The sequence below is a fragment of the Schistocerca gregaria genome, chromosome 7, assembly GCF_023897955.1.
Source record: "Schistocerca gregaria isolate iqSchGreg1 chromosome 7, iqSchGreg1.2, whole genome shotgun sequence".
NCBI lineage: Eukaryota > Metazoa > Arthropoda > Insecta > Orthoptera > Acrididae > Schistocerca > Schistocerca gregaria.
This window is the reverse complement of record NC_064926.1, coordinates 190,483,498-190,504,045: the sequence shown is the minus strand read 5'-3', so window position 1 is coordinate 190,504,045 and position 20,548 is coordinate 190,483,498.

Sequence of the window (20,548 nt, the reverse complement as noted above, 5' to 3'; positions counted from 1 at the left end):
ACTCTGTACAACCTCTGGTTCTTTCAGCTTATCCAGATCTCATGTCCTTAAATTCCCACCATTTTTCAGTTTCTTCAGCTTTAATCTAGAGGTCATAACCAATAGATTGTTGTCAGAGTCCACATCTGCCCCTGAAAATGTCCTACAATTTAAAACCTGATTCCTAAATCTCTGTCTTACCATTATATAATCTATCTGATACCTTTTAGTATCTCCAGGATTCTTCCATGTATACAACCTTCTTTTATGATTCTTGAACCAAGCTTTAGCTATGATTAAGTTATGCTCTGTGCAAAATTCTACCAGACGGCTTCCTCTTTCATTTCTTACCCCCAATCCATATTCACCCACTATGTTTCCTTCTCTCCCTTTTCCCACACTCGAATTCCAGTCACCCATGACTATTAAATTTTCGTCTCCCTTCACTACCTGAATAATTTCATTTATCTCATCATACATTTCATCAATTTCTTCATCATCTGCAAAGCTAGTTGGCATATAAACTTGTACTACTGTAGTAGGCATGGGCTTTGGGTCTATCTTGGCCACAATAATGCGTTCACTATGCTGTTTGTAGTAGCTTACCCGCACTCCTTTTTTTATTCATTATTAAACCTACTCCTGCATTACCCCTATTTGATTTTGTATTTATAACCCTGTATTCACCTGACCGAAAGTCTTGTTCCTCCTGCCACCGAACTTCACTAATTCCCACTATATCTAACTGTAACCTATCCATTTCCCTTTTTAAATTTTCTAACCTACATGCCCGATTAAGGGATCTGACATTCCACGCTCCGATCCGTAGAACGCCAGCTTTCTTTCTCCTGATAACGACGTCCTCCTGAGTAGTCGCCGCCAGGAGATCCGAATGGGGGACTATTTTACCTCCGGAATATTTTACCCAAGAGGACGCCATCATCATTTAAACATACAGTAACGCTGCATGTCCTCGTGAAAAATTACGGCCGTAGTTTCCCCTTGCTTTCAGCCTTTCGCAGTACCAGCACAGCAAGACCGATTTGGTTAATGTTGCAAGGCCAGATCAGTCAATCATCCAGACTGTTGCCCCTGCAACTACTGAAAAGGCTGCTTCCCCTCTTCAGGAACCACATGTTTGGATGGCCTCTCAACAGATACCCCTCCATTGTGGTTGCACCTACGGGACGGCCATCTGTATCACTGAGGCACGCAAGCCTCCCCACCAACGACAAGGACCATGGTTCATGGGGGGGGGGGGGGGCGGGGGGGGGGGGGGGGGAACTTGATATAGACACATGAAATGAAGTGTAAGGGGGTAATCAAAGGTAACCTTGGAGTCCACGTACCTGTATCGATCCACCGTCCAGGGAAAATGTGATTGAGGTAATCCTGAACAATGAAAGCAAGATGGAGAAAAAAGTGACTGTTTAGTCATTTCTATTCGTACGTTCACTTTCGAGGTTTTGTCCCCCACTTTTGCACCTCATGCGGATTGTTGTCGGCTCATATCAGTGCCAGTTCAAGAAACTACGTGAGGGAAATGTGGCCTCGTGTGAGCGGATGAGATTATCTGGTTCCATTTTCTGTGGACCCCTACTGTGGACTCCAAAAGAAAAGCACACATTATCATATAAGCGGAGTATTCTTCCTCCTGCAGATGATATATTAACTATATCCGACGCGCCGTCTTTTTCGGTATAAAACGAGTAGTACCCCAGACAGTGGATAGTGAAATGCTCAACTCAAGGCTCAGCCCGCGAAAGGAAGCACGTGGGCTCCTTTGAATGGTTTACTCGGCGCTTCGGAGAGCGTCGTCAACTGTTGATAGTAGTCCAGGAAGTTCCTCATACTTCTTGGGCAGCACAGTCAGATGTTGAAGATCGACCGGAACATTCCTCATTATGCACACTTCCTCTTAGTCTGAAACTGTTTTCAGGAAGCCAGATACTGGTGGGTCTTTTCCTTATATTCGACGATACAACTCACGCAGGTTCTCGAATGTTTTAGCACCAAGTTTGCAAGAAACAACGGCTATTCTTTTTTCTACATAGAGCGACTCAGACACACTTGTGATTACAATAATGGTTTCATGAACGCTTGTTTTGTGACACCCTGTACATTTAGGTACTGAACATAAAAGTACATTACGTGTAGAATAATACAGCTTTAGAGCTATGCAGGATTAGGCAGACCACCATAAGCCTACCTATAACGTGTGATTCTATCAATCTGAGGTTGTTAAGAAATAGAGCAAATTGTGACGAATTATCTGACGTGTGCAAGTGATTTTCAACTATAGCAATTGCTGAATTATGACACAGGCTATTTTATTGAAATTATTTTCCATTTGTGGGTTCCGGATAAGGCCTTCGAAGAGGACTTCAACAACAAAATCAGATAGTAACAAGGCAAAGGCGCCTCAGACTACTGTCACATAGGCGTCTCGTCAAACTGTCAAAGACAAGTCTCGCCAAGACCGGGTCACTGGTACGAGTAGCATAGTTTCCATGGAGACTGGCTGAGAATCAGGGGTAGCTTGGGATGTACAGTGAGTACACCACCACCTCCTCGTGGGTGCTCGTGAGAACCTGACGGCGGTTTCGTTCCGATATCCGGGTGTAATATGATACTCGGCTTCCTAAGATCCGATACTTTTTATATGATTGCGTTTCAAGCCAACTCGCGGAGCATTGTATTCACCTGGCGATTTTTACACCACACGTGACTAGAAGGAGACAATTACTGCCGACAGGCGACCGGCCTATTCCTCATGAACTTCCTAGCCTTTAGGTACAGCTTTGGACACACGAAGGCCACCTGACAAAGGGAAGAAAACGAGCTATTTTTTGAGGCTGACAACAACCATGTACCACTCTTCAATGGCAATTGAAGTGTGGTACAGTCTCGACAAGTGCTGGCTTGATAATCTGATGGTATGCCACAACGTATCTAAGCCTGCATATGAGCAAGGGGATGTTCCATCACGTAACGAGGTTGGTCAAGAGTGCTGTGGAAAGCCCACTGTGGAAACAGATGATTGGCATTTTACAGTTCATTATTTTATTTTGTTTTTTTATTTCTTTATTTAGTGATTTGAAAACCATGCAAACGAATGTATATATACATGGCTCAGAGCCGATTTCTGTTTCCTTTGTCACAAATTTCGAAATGAAGTAATGCAAAGCTTTCGTTAATGTGTGTATTTCTCAGTGTTACTCACCTGTATTACTGGAGTACGCCTTGAGGCAATGGTGAAAGTGGTCACGTTTCTTAGCAACCAAGTTCGCCTGACCTTATCCTTTTAGATTATTTCCTGTGGAGATGGTTGAAAGGTGAAGTCTACGAAGAAAAGATACACACAAGAGATGACCGTACCGATTTAAAATAGCGTTGCCCTCGTAGATGACCTTCAACACAACCTCAGAAAAAATAGAACTGGTGCCGAGAAATTGGAAAGTGCATTTAAGTCTGAGATGGAACTTATGACAATCATATTTGTACTTCAAAATTTGTCTTTAATTAACTCTCATGTATATATTTGATTGAGTCACATTCTAGTAGTTGTATCTCACTTACCAGTATAGATTTTTATATAGAGAGTTTAATTATTGCATACTGCTACTACTTAAACTATTTACTGATACAAGTTCATAATATGAGCATCTACACCCGTTGAAATAAATGGTAAATTGAGCCCGAATAAACGGCAAATAGCTGTTATACGGTGGTTTATTAACGACCTGTCTGCTTAGTTAGTAGTGTCACACAAATAAGGAGACTGCCTCCTCCCCCCCCCCCCCCCACAACCATCGTTGTCGCATAATCCGACACTACGAAGAGGGGAAGTCGTCAGGAAATAATAAGCGCCAGAGCATTGGAGCGAATAGTGCAAGGGATGAAGCTTTAACGTAGCGAAACCGACCGTTAATAAACCATCACTTTAGCAACTGTTTGTGATATATTCAAGTTCTGTTTACCACGTATGTCCTACTAGCTGAGCACCCGGCATCGCCCAGGTATGTATTTATTCCAGTCTTTAATTAGTTCATCTCTTCCTCTCCTACTCCCACCCCCTCATCGGCGTATGTCCATATCCTCCTCCCCCTTCTTCCTACCTCTCCTCCTTACCCCTCTGTCCCACTCCTCGAGGCCCCCCCTCTATCCATCTCCTCATGCCCCTCTCTCTGTCCGTCTGTTCCTCGCCCATCTCTCTGTCCGTCTCCTTCTCCTCGTCTCTGGATCTCCTCTGTCCTCCACTAAGTCCATCTCCTTTTCCTCCTGCGCCTCTATCTCCTCGTCGTCCTCTCTAAGACCATTTTATCCTCTCCCATCTCTCTCGTCATCTCCTCCTCCACCTGTCTCTGTGTCTGCAGCTCATGATCTAGTGGTTAGCATTGCTGCCTCTGGACCACAGGGTCCCGTATTCGATTACTGGCCGGGTTGTGTATTTTCCTTGCCTGGTCACTGGGTGTTTGTGTTGTCCTCATCATTTCATCATTCTTGAAAGTGGCTAGATTAGACTGTGTAAAGATTGGGACTTTGAATGGGCGCTGACGACCGCGCAGTTGAGCGCCCCACGAACCAAACATCATCATCATCATCATCATTATCATCATCATTATCGTCTTCGTCATCAACTGTCTCTGCCCAGCTACTCCTCCCCACTCTCTGTACATTATGCTCTTCCCCGCAACTCGCTAACCATCTATTCCTCTCTCCATTTCCTTCCCCTTCCTGTCCCTGACCATGTCTTTCTTTCCCGTCTCTGTATCTCCTCTTCTTTACATTCTCTGTCCATTTCCGTGTTTCCTTGTCTCTTCATCGTCTCTTCTCCCTGTTTGTGTCCATATCCCCCGCCTCCTTCTCCGTCCGTCCACCATCTCCTGCCTCTTCTCTCGCTGTATTATCAGCCCCATCCCAATATGAGGTTGCTGATTCTTAAATCCACAGAAGTTTTTTTTTCCAGTTAGTAAGCAGTATATGCCCCAAATATAGACAAAATCCTTCCAGGGGTTTAGGGGGAGCTTTTTATCCGTGGGTTTACACACCTATGCGTATGTCACACATATTTTGTATACATTTAACATACTTCACACAATTCTTCCATATATTTCGCCTGTATCGCTAACCGAATTCGCCCTATAGATTCGTTTTCACGCAGCTCAGTGCTTATGACATCATATCTCCTGAGCTATGTGTCGTACAATGATACACGAGGGCGTGCTGAGAAGCAATTCCCTGGAATTTTTTGTATGAAAAACCGTAAAGTTTTTTAAAAATGAAACAGAATTCATTAACATTTTACATCTTTATTTTACAGGTACATTCAGTGGCATATGTGGATACTGTCTTGAAAATGTGTTGGAAATAAAGTTAGTAGTAAAGAAATAATAAACTGAAAGGATATGCTTGATGCGACGGTTTCACTAAATGAATAGCGAAAATGATATCAGGATAATATTTTTTTCCTTTTATCCAGTTTTGTTGGGGGGGGGGGGGGGGGGAGGGAGGAGTGTCAGAGAGAAAAAGTCCCTTAAAAGTCTGAAATTATGTGTAAAGTTGGCTGCAAGTCACTAAGTGCTCTAAATCTCAATGTATGAATAGTCTGGCTATTTGTGTATCGTCAGCTACACTCATTTCCATCCCTGCCCTCTCCCCTTTGATTGGCGGGTGCTTCTTACCCTCCCAGAGGTTTCATTCCAGACATTAAGTGGTATGTGTACCAAGCTTGGTTGAACATACATACAATTATACAATACAAAGGGCGATTCAAATAACATTTACAAACCGACTTAGCACATCTGACACACAACAAGGATCAGTAATCACATAGGAACCAGGATCGCATACGCCACGAAAGGGCGTTGCTACAGAAACAAGGGCGGAGCGCACGGATACCGTCGCCATTGACGCTATGAAAGCGTTGGGAGTAACGTGGCTGACTACAAGTACCGCGAAATGGCTGAGATGCATTTGATTTATGGCGTAGCCAACCACAATGAACGAGAAGCTGTGCGATTGCATCTTGCGACATATACCGATAAAAATGTGTCGTGCTACACATTATTCTCCACCCTTCAAGCCGATTGTGGGAAACCGGTTCGGTCCATGCTCACGAGCCGAATGCTAGTCGCCTACGAACCACACGGTTAGTTGGGGCGGAAGGAATCGTTCTGGAAAGGGGCAGCGTACGACGTCAACGAGTATACGAGGTGTATCTCGCACCATTCATACCCCCAAACGCTCTCTCTTGCGCATTGCACAAAACGATATTTCATTTCCAACGCTTCCACGCGTGCAACCGGGTCAATACAACAGGCGCATCGGATTTAAGCAGTGCTTTCTGCAGGAAACTGCTGCAAGTCAAAGTTTCACAGTGAGTGTCTTCATCGAGGAATGTGCGTTCTCACTCGATGGTTGGATGAACGTTCATAACCTGCGTACTTGGGCTGATCTGAATCCATTTACTACACGTACGTATACCTCACAACGCAAATTTACCCTAAACGTGTGGGTTGGCATCGTCAATTGGGCCGTACATTCTCCCAGACCGACTTGATGGTCCCATGTATCTCGTAGTTTTGTTGTAGCTTCTCCCGGACATGGTGAATGATGTTCCCATGACTATTCGTCACTGCATTCGGTGTCAGCACGGCGGAGCCCTCTCACATTTCGGCAGACAAGTGAGTGAACGTCTGCAGGCTGGATTGATCGCGATGAGCCAGCTGCATGGCCAACACGATAACCCGATCTGTCCCCAATCGAGTTTTTCTTGTGTATGACACATCTGTTACAACGCGGGAGGACCTTGTGGGCAGGATTCCTGCTGCAACAGGATTTATTCGAGGTACACCAGATGTCTTTGAAAGGGTGCGCCATTCAATGCAGTGTCGATCTCAAGCGCGTCTCGATGCATCTGGAAAACACTTTGAGCGTCTCCTGTTGGGGCGTCCATTTGTAGCAAGTGACTAAATAACTGCAATGCCGTTTAGTAGCCTCGGATGGCCTTTGGGATCAAGATTGCTTCGTGATTCCTGATTGTTGTTGTATGGCCAGTGTGTCATGTAAGTTTGTAAAGCACAGCCAGTTACCGACTTTATTTAGTATCTTCGTCCTTCGACCAACCACCGGCCGTAGTGACCGTGCGGTTCTAGGCGCTACAGTCTGGAGCCGAGCGGCCGCTACGGTCGGAGGTTCGAATCCTGCCTCGAGCATTGGTGTGTGTGATGTCCTTAGGTTAGTTAGGTTTAATTAGTTCTAAGTTCTAGGTTACTGATGACCTCAGAAGTTAAGTCGCATAGTACTGAGAGCCATTTGAACCTTCGATCAACCAACAACTACCTCACAAATGTCTCCATATTTAGTACTGTGTTATTGCTGTCCAAAGTAACGAGTTCAGTAGTGCAAAGTATTTTATTTTACGTGCTAAGAAGAAACGTAAAAGGAACACTTTGAAATTCAGTGCTTTAGTTATAAACTGGTGCGTTACTGAATAAATTTAACGCTATACTTAGTCGTGAAAGTCTTATCGCGTGGGGCAGACCGGGTAAGTTGTTGGGCGCTTATACTATTTCCAGGTTCCGTCCGCACACCCAGAAAAGGAATGCTTGGTTCAAATGGCTCTGAGCACTATGGGACTTAACATTTGAGGTCATAAATCCTCTAGAAAGTAGAACTACTTAAACCTAATTAACCTAAGGACATCACACACATCCATACCCGAGGCAGGATTCGAACCTGTGACCGTAGCGGTTAAAGACTGAAGCGCCTAGAACCGCTCAGCCATACCGGCTGGCTAAGGAATGCTTGTGGGTGTGCGAAGAACGGATGTTGCGATCTTAAGAGACGCGTTGATGTTAGCTCCTGCCTGAGGATCGGGAAGAGGGCTACAGCGCGAGCACAGGGAAAAGAGAGCTCGTACAGTATTTACCGCTCAGCGGCTCCCACACGCATAAACAACAGCCCAGGGGGAGAATGGGCGGCTGCTTGACTCGGGCTCTGAGTCAATAGCAAGAGGCACTCCACGGTGAACTGCTACATAGCTCTCAGGAAACGTAATATCAGCGTTTGGTGAACAGCCGTTACGTCATTACAAATTGTTTGTGACAGCTGCCACCTGATACCGAAAGTACGATTATAACAGTATCAGATTATACTAAAAAGTAGCAAACTAGAGTATAACGCTTTGTCGATGTTGAGATTACTAGTATCTGAGGACAAGCTCGAACCAAACAAGTGAAAGAAATCAGCCGTTACTTTGTTTACGGAGCTATCTCAGAACCTAACACTGAGTGATTTCTGGATACCACTGTAAACCATAGCCGGCCTTGTGGCCGAACGGTTCTAGGCGCTTCAGTCCAGAGCCGCGCTGCTACTAGGTTCGCAGGTTCGAATCCTGCCTCGGGTATAGATGTGTGTGATGTCCTTAGGTTAATTAGGTTTAAGTAGTTCTAAGTCCAGGGGACTGATGACTTCAGCAGGTATGTCCGTTAGTGCTCAGAGCCATTTGAACCATTTTTTTGAAAACCATAATCATAAATGTCACATGGTAATTTGAATCAGTTCTCGGTGGAGAACCGTGAAAGACACGTCGTTTGTTGGACAAATCACGCAAAGGTAGATTGCACTGAGTGAAGGCACATGTTTCCAAATCTCATGGTGGTGGTGGTGGTGGCGGCGGTTAGTGTTTAACGTCCCGTCGACAACGAAGTCATTAGAGACGGAGCGCAAGCTCGGGTTAGGGAAGGATTGGGAAGGAAATCGGCCGTGCCCTTTCAAAGGAACCATCCCGGCATTTGCCTGGAACGATTTAGGGAAATCACGGAAAACCACTGCGCCACCTCGCTCGGTCCAAATCTCACACCTCCAATCTGTTCAACATGATGTTGACGACGAAGCAAATAAGATTCCGGCGCGAACTTAACCCAGATCCAGTTAAAAACTACAAGCAGATGCCGCTATAGAGTAGGTGGCAGTGCTGTACCGTATACTGCGATGTAGCAACCAGGAATCTGTCTCGGCGAGTCTGTGTTTTGCCACTGAGGTTCGTTCTCTTTCGAGACTGCATTTTAAGATCTTAAGAGCGGCCACTACATAGCGATTTTTAGATGACTATATTGTCGTTTTTTATTGTTAAAACAATGACAACTTAGGAATTGGCAAAATGGTTTGATTACAGTGAGCGTGCTGGAAGTAAAACCTTTCTCTGAGATTCAGAGGTACATTCTCAAATAGTTCTGACAAAACCGTTCCATCGAGATACGACATCTCTGTCCGTTGAGGCGGAATGGACGAATGTACGATCCAGTCAACCTATCACCGAGAATGCCGGCCCATGCGTCAACACCGAACCAGTGTCGACAGGCACGAAGTCGAGTACCTCTTGGATTCACAATGTCATGTGAACTGTGGATATTTGAATATCAGTACACATTCCCACCCGGCGATACCGACACAACAGCTTACGTCAACACCGCTAACAATATCTTCCATAACACTGTAAGCTGATTTCAGAGACCATGTGTTCCTCATCGAAATATATTTGTTTTGATGTTATCCACCTGCTGTGTTAATTTGAACGAATAGTTTGTATATGAGCTAATCAGTCGCTATATAAGTATTCTGAAGCATCATCTTTAGGTGATTTGCAGTTTTGGTGGTTCACAACATTGACACTGTCCAACTACGTTAAAGTACTTTAAATGATTGCTACTTGTCTGTTTCCAATGTGATTCTTACTGATTATGATTAATCCCGAAAATGTTAACCATGGTGTAAGTAGATTTATGAAATTAAATTGTGAAGAATAGCGGGTTTTTTTCATCACATACTGTGCGACATGAACAATTACCTATTTTAAATATTTTATTTGACCATAAAGATATATAGTCTACAGCTATACAGATTCAGTGTGCATTGTTCTAAAGAATACTTCATACTCCTTCCGCCAAAGTTTCGAGTCCTCCCTCGGGTATGGGTGTGTGTGTTGTTCTTAGCATAAGTTAGTTTAAGTAAGTTTAAGTAGTGTGTAAGTTTAGGGACCGATGACCTAAGCAGTTTGGCCCCTTAGAAATTCATACACATTTGAATACTTGAACAATACTTGATGCAATTTTAGCAGACAGGAGCTTTAGGTACCTACCATTGCTGGCATCGCAATTTACGGAACGAAAGTGCACGCTCACTGCAACCTTGCGAATAGAATCGCTTGTTAGGTCTCGACATCCGCTGGATACTGTTTTTCATGTCCTCAGTAGTTACTGTCCTTTTAGTATATACTCTGAGTTTCAGAAATGACCAAAGTAAAAAGTCATAGCCTGATAAATCGGGCGAATAGGATTGTCAGTTGATGTCCACAAAGCGGGAAACAACAAATATTTGACGTAACGGTATTACGGACATTGTGGCAGTGTGAACTGTTGCACCGTCCCGTTTGAACCAGAACGACTGCATACGGATATTCTTACGACGCATTTACCGCATTAAGAACTGTTGCAACATAGTTACATATCCTTCTGATGTTACTGAGGCATTTACACTTGCGTCATTCTCAAAAATGTGTGAACCTGTACAGACATGCTACATTACACACTAACTTTTACTCTATGAAGTGGTCACGGGCACACTCTGACAGTGGCCGGCGCCTGGTTTGTTAGTTCACGTACCCCGAGAAAAGAACATGGGCCTCGTCAGATATCATGAAATAGTTGAGAAAAACGAGCCGAGTGTTGACAAGAAAAAGGTCTAGAAAAAGAGGCTCTAAAATGGACACTTGAAGAGCTCTGAGGATAGCGAAAATAAACACGTGCTCATAGCTCTTCAGGTAAGCATTTTAGAGACCATCCTTACTATTTTTTTCCTTGTTTCGGTCTGTACTATCACTTCTGAAAGTTTGTCGGTACAGCTCAATGTCGGTACATCACATTACTCTGAAAAAAAAAATGGCTTGAGCACTATGGGACTTAACATCTGTGGTCATTAGACCCCTAGAACTTAGAACTACTTAAACCTAACTAACCTAAGGACATCACACACATCCATGCCCGAGGCAGGATTCGAACCTGCGACCGTAGCAGTCACGCGGTTCCGGACTGAGCGCCTTAACCGCGAGACCACCGCTGCCGGCATTACTCTGAAGCTAGAATAGTTGTATATCTATCTAAATTGCACAGTTGAACAAAAGTATGATAATGAATGTCTGTAGAAGTCATTTCATCCTGAAGTTCCTCTAATTACTTTACCTAATAGCACCTAGCATTTCAGTGAATGAGGAGACTTCCTACAGCGTCTCATTTCCGAAGACAGTACTGAAGTACCACCCTGCTTAACACTGCTGTTCAGTTGTAACTTTATCTTAAGGCGGAGCCTAACATAGTGGTATGCAAAGCAGTGGGTCTCACAAAATGTCCATGTTCTTGAAATTAGAGAAATTCAAGCGTATACAATTTCTTTCAATGCATCATTCGTAAATATAGTTTTTTATTTTGTTATTTTAGGGGAGAGTGGGGAGGGAGAGTGGATATGACAGCAGTATCCTAAGTACTCTGTACCATTCACCTTAACCCTTTCAAGGGAGCGTTTCCTGAAGCAACTCAGCGAAGATATTTGTTTTGCTATCCTATTAGAACTGTAATCAACTGACCATATTTATTTTTTGATAATTTTATTTTTGTGATTTAACATGAAAAGCTATGGTGGTACATATATTACTATGGCTCAATTGTGAGGTATTAACACTATGGTGAGCTGTTGTGTGTTGCCATTACACGGAAAAAAAGTAATGAACAGTACTTCCCGGATTTATTTTATGTTTCGTTCATTTAAAAATAATGTTATTACCGTTATTAAAGTTTACTTATCAAAATGTGAAAACAGTCCTTGAAACTTTATCTCACAATAAAGGTATGAGCTAGTACAGGTCACCGTAATGTATATTACAGAAGCAAAGCAATGTATTCCGACAACAATAGTGATCCGACGACAAACAGAAACTGTTAGTTGTAGCAGGTTTCGTACACTTGGTGCAGTGTACTACCACAAGATGTCAGGTACAGACAGAAGTGGTAAGACGTATCTCCAGAAGGTGTGTGCAAGACTACTGACTGCTTGCTGATCTCTGGACTGTAACTATGGCACCACATAGTTAGTAGGAGTTGAAATGAATATCCAGATACACCATCCGTCGCAGATTTCTCTCCGAGACGTTAGGTAACTGCAAATTCTGACTAACTGATCTCAGCGGACTTCGCTGGAAAGCAGCTGTTACTGTTACTGTGTAGACCGAGGTGAGAATTATTAGTGGTCTATCGGATGGCGGCTTGTTCGTTGCAGATACCATTGCTCTGATCTGCTGAACCTTTCTCGTAAAGGAACGAAATGATTACGACCGATGTCAAAATGTAGCCTAAGGTGGCGCTGCGTTCGTATAACATTGTCGATATATTTGAGAAACGTTTCAATTGCGAACCCACTATTTTTCGTTTACTGACTAGTAACGCCTTGAACCGTGCTACGCACTGATACCCACATCAACAAAACAGGTCACTGTCTCTGCCGCATCCTGTACACTGACTAAGTTTAGAAATGAAAATTTAACTAAATTGCGTAGAACATATGGCTACGTGGGCTTTCCTATCGTAGGGTTTCCTACAAGGGTGCAGCAGGTAATGAAGCTGTCCCGAGCAACCGGTTCCCTAACGAGGTGTTCGCGAACTGAGCCTCGCCCCACTGCTCGTCTACCCCAGTCGCACACCCTCAGCGCAGGTGTTGTCACTGGCGTATATCTGCCAACTTTCATGCTGATTGACGAAACGATGTTGAATTTATTTAAAGGTAGGCCAACTCTCCGCCGTCCATCATAGGTTGGCTTCTATAAATGCCTTCACCACGAAAACATACATACATGGGCCAACTCCCAAGCTGATCAGAAAAACCGTGTGAAATTCTGTTGTAAGGTGCCATCCGCCATACACCGCATGAAATTTCACGTAAGCGGTGAGGTTCCCCTTGTCCTGAAGATTAAATGTACAAAATTTCACCGTGATCGGAGCAACTCTGTGGCTTTTGTTGAAATCCGTAAGTGAAGTGCCCTCCACCATGCACTGAACAAATTTTATGTAGACAGTGACCTTCCTCTTAGTTTGGGAAATAGGGATTCATTTTTATCACCCCGCTCGCTCTATACCGACTTGGTTGCAAAACATAAATAATAGATTCGAGCAACAGAAATCATGTAACGTTATATCTAGTAAATTATAACGACACAAAATGAAGATGATAAGCAATGTGGGACTTCCTTCCGTTTGCGTTTCAAACTCTCGGAGAACTCCTGTGTTGTGAGGAGGGTGGGAGGGGGCAGCAATGGGAGTCTCAATTAGTTTTGCCGGCCCGGGCCTCTGACAGATTTAGTGCGCCACTGCTCGTAGGAAACCCCACGGTAGGAAACCACACGACACCGAACAGAATCGTTGCATACAAAGACGACATTTCTGAGTAAAGAAATTTTGGAGATGATTACATGACATAGGCTATAATTCTTCTCTTCCAATTCCGATTGTATAGGATGACGTTCGTGGCCTCCTGTCAGTTGCTTTCTACTTCTTCTACTTTTTAAGTTGCTTTGTCGAACAGTGGAATTATATGACTTTTAGTGCTCCTGCCAGTTTCCCATTACATTTATTCAACGTATCCTCCACGTGCCTTCCGGTAGGTTTATGAATATCTAAATAAACACGTTGCCCGTGTTCTCTGTGAGTGTTCTCCTCCCTCGTCTGCTCCGGGTGCCCTTGAAGACGCCATCACTCATGTGGTGAACGCCTGTCAGCCCGCGCTAACTGTAAAACCGATAGAGCTGATGCAAGCTCAGCTCAGAGATGGAGATACCGCGAGAGGGCGCCACGTCATCAAATGAATCATGTATGAATACAGACAGGCTCGAACTAAATTAATCTCCTTACAAGATAAATCTGTCCAAAGCGTCGTAAGGCGATTCCGAAAGTCAGATCGCGACCTACTTGAGGGGATTATCCGCCAGTGAGAATGAAAGCTTGATGTCTATCTTCCAAAGTAGTAATCTCCGTGTTCGTTGGTTGTTGCCTTTCATTGGGGATGACAGGAGACCCCAGAAACAGACCACTTTTCTGTGCTCATTAGGAGTTACAGTTAGTCGCGTATCTGATCGCAGTAAAACACGCACATAGACACAGACACACACACTTCTGTAGCTTTTAATATATATAAATGCTCAAAACGTTGCCTCGCCTGCCTACACGTAACATAATGACAAGCAAACTGTATATTTAATGGTAGTCCTAAATGTCCTATAAAGACTATCTTAAACTTAGGGTAGACGTTTACTATAGATTTAAACTGATTTTGGGCCAAAGCTTTCACTACTGGTACAACGTATTCCACAAAACATGTATTTTCAGACACAAATACATACGATGGCGTAAATATGACAAAACAATTTTTGCCAGTAAGACTTTACAGATTACTGTAGTACGCGGCACCCAAATCCCTTACTTTGTTCTGGAAACACAGCTTCTGTTAGAGCACCAAAAAACATAACAAGTTATTTCTCTTATTCCAAGCTATTTCACTTCAAAGGAAACGTCAATAACGTCTTGGGAAGAAGCAAACTATTGTTACAACGTTTCATGACGACCTAAGTAACCAGTTTACTGTCATTTACCTCACGTAGATTACGGAAGATTTTGGAGAAACATAGGGAAAAATCGAAAAATATAGGATTAATTTTCATTGATCTAGAAAAAGCGTATGACACTGTTCCAAGAAAATTACTTTGGAGAGCACTACATATGGCAAACATAAACCCTTCCTTGATTAAAATAATACAACAGATGTATAAAGATAATATTTGCTAAGTGAAAGTTGGTAACAAACTTTCACAGAAATTTTGAACAAGCAAAGGCCTTTTACATGTCACCATCATTATTTAAAATCTATATAGATATTAGCCTTAGAACATGGTCTCGTAAATGTAATAGTATGGGATTAGAAATAAGAGATGGAGTTTACCTACATCATTTATTGTTTGCTGATGATCAAGTAGTCGTATCACGAGATGGGGAGGATGCTAACTATATGTGCAATCAACTAGCAGTAGCATACAAAACGTGGGTTTGAAGATTAATTATCAAATAACAGAATACTTGACTAATGATTCATATGAGCTATACATTGAAGGAAACAAAATAAAAAAGATAAACACTTTCTATTATTTGGGATCAATTTTAGAAATCGAGGGAAAATCAGTCAGAAGTCAATAAAAGTATTAGTAGCGGACGGAGGGTCATTGGGATGCTTAACTCAGTCTTATGGAGCAGGAATATAATGAGCAGAACTAAAAAATTTACAAATCTATATTAGGGAGTAAGGTTCTGCATGGAACGGAGACCTGGGCAATTAACATGAAGCACATTAAAAAATTACAAGCTCTGGAGAAGATCGGCAAGAATCTCCAGAAAAGATAAGATAAGGAACACCAAAATAATAAGGAGAATGGAAATAAAAGAAAGAATGTGTGACGTAATGGATACAAGAAATTACAGTGGTATGGGCATGTACGACGAATGGAGAAAACCAGAATACCAAAATTGATACTGGAGTGGGAACCGGAGGGGAGAAGAAGAAGAGGACGACCTATGACCACCTGGCTCCAAAATGTACAGCACACAACGAAGAGAATGGGCGCAGAGGAAGAGGACACACGAGATCGAAACACCTAGAGGAATATTTTGAAAATATAGTTTAAGGACGTTTATTCTTTGTATAGTAATGTCCAAGTAAATTAATATGTTGGAGATAAGCCTCTGTAATGAGGGAAAGCTCAAAATAATAATAATAAAGATGATTATGACAAGAGACAGTGTTTAGTAACTAACTAGCGTATAAACTAATCAAGTTTCCCCTTCTTTGTGGTTGCACCCTGTTGTGACGTCGTCATAGTCATCATCATGTCCCTTTATTTGTCTCAAAAATAAACATCTTCATTGTATGAATTTTACGCCAAACTTTAGTGTAGAAAGGCGACGAAATGCATGTCTATGTATTGTCGGTACACCACCTGCTTTACCATGAATGTTCTGCCGTAGATTGAGTTTTTTTCCTCTCTGAACTATGTAAAAAACGTCCGTTGCAAAGTTAGTGAAGGGCAACGTCCGGAAGCAAATTTAAGCTGCTGTCCGTTTCCAATACTACCGAAGTCGCCTTCTCAGAGTTTCCGGCACGAAATGAAACCATTGTCTCCGCAACTTTGTGACAATGCGAGCCGATTGGAGCAGAAGTAACTGATGGCCGAACTTGCCATGGGCGCACTTCGTCCCCAGAAAGTTGCAGCCGCTACTGCCGCCACTATGGTTCAGAGGCGCTGTTTTCTGATTAACTTCATCCATAGCGAACTCACTTTGCAGTAGCGTCCGTTGGAAAATTAATGCTTAGAATCAAAAAGTACAGTAAGGAGGGACGAGATGAGGGTATGTCGCAATTTAGCAGCCCGTAAGTATAACGGATGCCAGAGAAGTTTTCTGTAACTCGTATATATTTGAAATGTGAGTTTCATGAAGGTGAAAATGGGTTAACACAGTAGATGGACAGAGAGGGGGGCGGAGATGAAGGATAACACTTACATTGTTGCACATAGGGCTCTGCTGCAGAGCTCCCTTCCCACTGTTGCAGTGGGTACGAGATCATCGATATTGGACGGTGTATCGATGTAAACGTGTCGCCTGGTTGATTAATCAAGTTCAGTGTTACAACTGGTCGACTATTGCTATAAGCCAGTTCATGAATAATATAACTGTATTGCGTACTGCTCGTGTTTTAACAAGTTCCTTGATATCTCCCGGTGCTGAGACCAATTAATGCCTTTACGTTCAACCCAAAAAATGCTCATAAATAATATTCTGTCAACGCGTGTTGAGTATCACCTATTCATCACATGCTCATTTCCTCTATGACTTGCGGAACCTGTTTCTTTTCTGTCGTTAGATTTTAGAACCATCGACCTCACTTAGAATCTAGCGCGAAAAGGGAAAATAATTCAAATTTGAAATTTGTGGTAAGGTCTTATGGGACCAAACTGCGGCGGTCACAGGTCCCTAAGCTTACGATCTACTTAATCTAGCTTAAACTACCTTACGCTAAAGACAACACAGACGCCCATGCCCGAGGGAGGACTCGAACCTCCGACGGGGGGAGCCGAGCGGACCGTGACAAGACGCCCTTAGACCCCGCGGTTACCACGCGCGGCCAAATAATTCAACACCAATAGAAATTTCACCTATCGAGTACCTACCTCAGAGATTCATCGTAGACCTTTCATTGCTAAACACAATAATGGGAAAACAGTGCCACCAAAAACTATACTAATCCCAGAGTGCGAAATCAGAGCTACGTAGTTGAGGGAATTACCCAGGTATTATTAAGTAGTAGGTTGGCCTTCAATACGTCCCCCCCTTCCCTTTCTATGTTCGCCAACACGTCTTACAATTCGACAGTCACAAAAAACTAACAAATGCGCATTTGGAAACTCATTCGGGAAGATAATTGTCTTTCACAGCCTACTATCTACAGCTTAAAGTGCGTTAAAAGCCGAAGGTTCCATACGCTGTCACCTTTTCAGGAATCGCTTACAAGAGTCATCTGACGCCATCATTTAAAGATAATTGCGCCTGCTTAACTGAGTGGTAACGTGTTTGCCTACCATGCAGCGGGCCCGCGTTCGATCTCTGGACGCGTTGGAGGTTTTCTACGCTCGTGGATTGGGCGTTATAGTGTCATCATCATCTCATCATCAACGACGCGCAAGTCACCCAATGCGGCGTCACTTGCAGACTTGCATTCCGGCGGCCCATCACGGGATGAGGCCCTCCGGCCAACAGTGCCACACGATCATTTCATTTCATAAGACAAACAAGTTGTTAATTTTATTAAGCACGATGCCGACTCCCTCTCCTGCCGCACCCATCATCCCAGATCATTATGCGTGAGTAGCATCCAGCTGCCTGAGACGGGCCCTTGCAATGTGGAATTTGTGACGGAAATGTCATTAAATACAGAAGGCCGTAACCAATCGCACAAAATTTTAGCCACCTCCTTGCAACAGCGTCGGTAGCTTCGGAATGCTTTTAATTGGTGTAGAATTTGGACCGGGCAGTAATGCAAACCGTCACCGTGACTTAAATCATGGCAGTGAAACGGTGCGTACGTCCCAGTCGGTGTTATGGAATTAATGTCGTAAGACAGGTGGAAACGAAGATGTGACAGAATGATACAAAGGAGCTATCATGTTTCAATGAATCTACGACACTGTCAATGAATTTACTTAGTTTGTTGGTTTATCAACACAGACTGTCCATCCTATCTACAAAGGAAATTGTTCTTTTAGCAGCCACGTAACGTGGCGCAAGAACAATGGTAGAAAAAAGATCTAAAACGCTGCCAAGGTGTAAAGATATACACGATGTTTACAAATCCAGTTACATTTTCCGCTTTAACACTTCATTATTGACTAAAAAATTGGAAATTTCTGGTAAGCTATTGTGGGACCAAACTGCTGAGGACATCAGTCCCTAAGCGTAGCACTACTTATTCTAAATTAAACTAACTTATGCTAGAGGGAGGACTCGAACCTCCAGCAGAGTGTACTGACTAAAAATCATCGCGAACATGTATTGAGGCACTTCGTAATAAAAATCTGGAGTATCTGAATGTGATGGACCTGTAAATGTATGCACAAGTCAAACTTTTCACGTGCATCGAGAAACACCCTTAATTACATAGCTGGCGTTATTTGTTGCACAGTAATAAAAATAGGGTTTTTCACCTGCTGAAGATTATTGATTTCACTTGATGCATCTCTGACGTGATCAGTTCCCAGACGAAAAATTGAGATGTGGTTAAATCGGGCGACAGAGAAGCCAATGCCTCGACAATGCACTATCATTTAATGTTGCAGCACTGATATAGTCTTGGACAATTACGGAAAAATGTGGTGACGGTCCATCTTGCCGCTACACGGGAATATCTAATATTTAATCATAAGTGAACTGTGTCTCCAAACATTGTTTCAGTATCTTGATATGCATTACCGGCAATTGTTTCCTCAGCAAAAATGAACTTTCCGTGCACTTTTGACCTTGCAATTTCCACCTACACATTTCCTTTTTGACGTGTCACCTTCTCATCCCTACAATGCCGTTGGCTATTCATCTGACGAAATCCTACAGCTGTGTCAGTTCACACGTCCACTGGTGTGAATGTTGGCTCGCCACTGAACGGTTTGTGCTGTATTGAATTCTGCATTTCTGTTGGCATAAGTCACAGCACACACCTTATCTGGTGGAATAATCGTCACCTCCATGTTTGTGGAAAATTGTATTTTGGTAGGTAAATTTCCTCCCTTTTAATCGAAGTGTTTTCCACACAGTAGCGTATGCGATACCAAGTTGACTGCTTAGTGTTCTGGTTCTGCAGGTTCAGCTACAGCAGCCCGCCTTCGTGCACACTGTTTATCAGTGACACAACCAGCCTGCATACATTCGTGGCTCATGTTCTTCGTGACAAGTCTGGTACGGGACAGTTTGATAAAAGTTTGCCTTAAATCGTTTTAAGCCTCCTCATACGACATTCCACGCAGTCGGCAGCAACACCGGTTGTTTCTTCATGTATTGTGTACATACTTCTCGATTACCTACAAAAAATCTCAAAATTTTTGAGAGAGAAATAGTAATGGACTTTATAAACACACTTTATTATGCAGTATCTATACACGGAAAACAGCAAGAGTATCCGTAAATGCTGTTATTTGACTCACTGATGTTTGGAAGTGTTCTTAGCTCCAGTACTTAGTCTTAGATGGCACCAGAGAAATCGGCTAAGTATTACACATCAAAGCGCACCCATCAGTTGCAGCATCTGTGGTCTGAGGCTAACATGCCAGAAACACTTCTCTCCTTCGATTACCAGAGAACGTAAGATCTAAAGATGTTTGGAAACGATTCGGGTACTTAGAGACAATGCAGCAGTGTGTCAGACCTCCGGTCCTGCTTCAGACAGATTGATTTGCTTACAGAAAGCCCACTCGCAGAGTTCTTCGTTTCGCAAGGAAGAAGGAAGAAAGAATTCTACAAAACTCTGAGAAAAAACAGAGCAGAAGCTGCTTCTCTTGTCATTCATGCTTACCTAAGCCAGCAAGAGAGCATGTACGTCTATATTCTAATTTATGTCGTCAGTCTTCCCAGTGTATACGTTCATCTGTTTCGTTATTTTACGACTCTTTTTCAGCTGCTAGATGATACTGGCTGAAAAATTACACAAGAATTCATCTGTTGTCAGTATCTTCGTGCATTTCGTAGCGGTCAACAGCTGTCGCACCCGATTCGCCTTTTATTCGACTCGATTCTCACATACATACAAATTTTTCTGATATCCTAATATCTTCAAGCACAATTTTTTTTCTTTTTCTTCTTCTTCTGCTTCACATTTCGGCTCGAGTACAGAACCGAACATAGTTTCCATTGGTTTCAGTACTGCGTCAATAGCG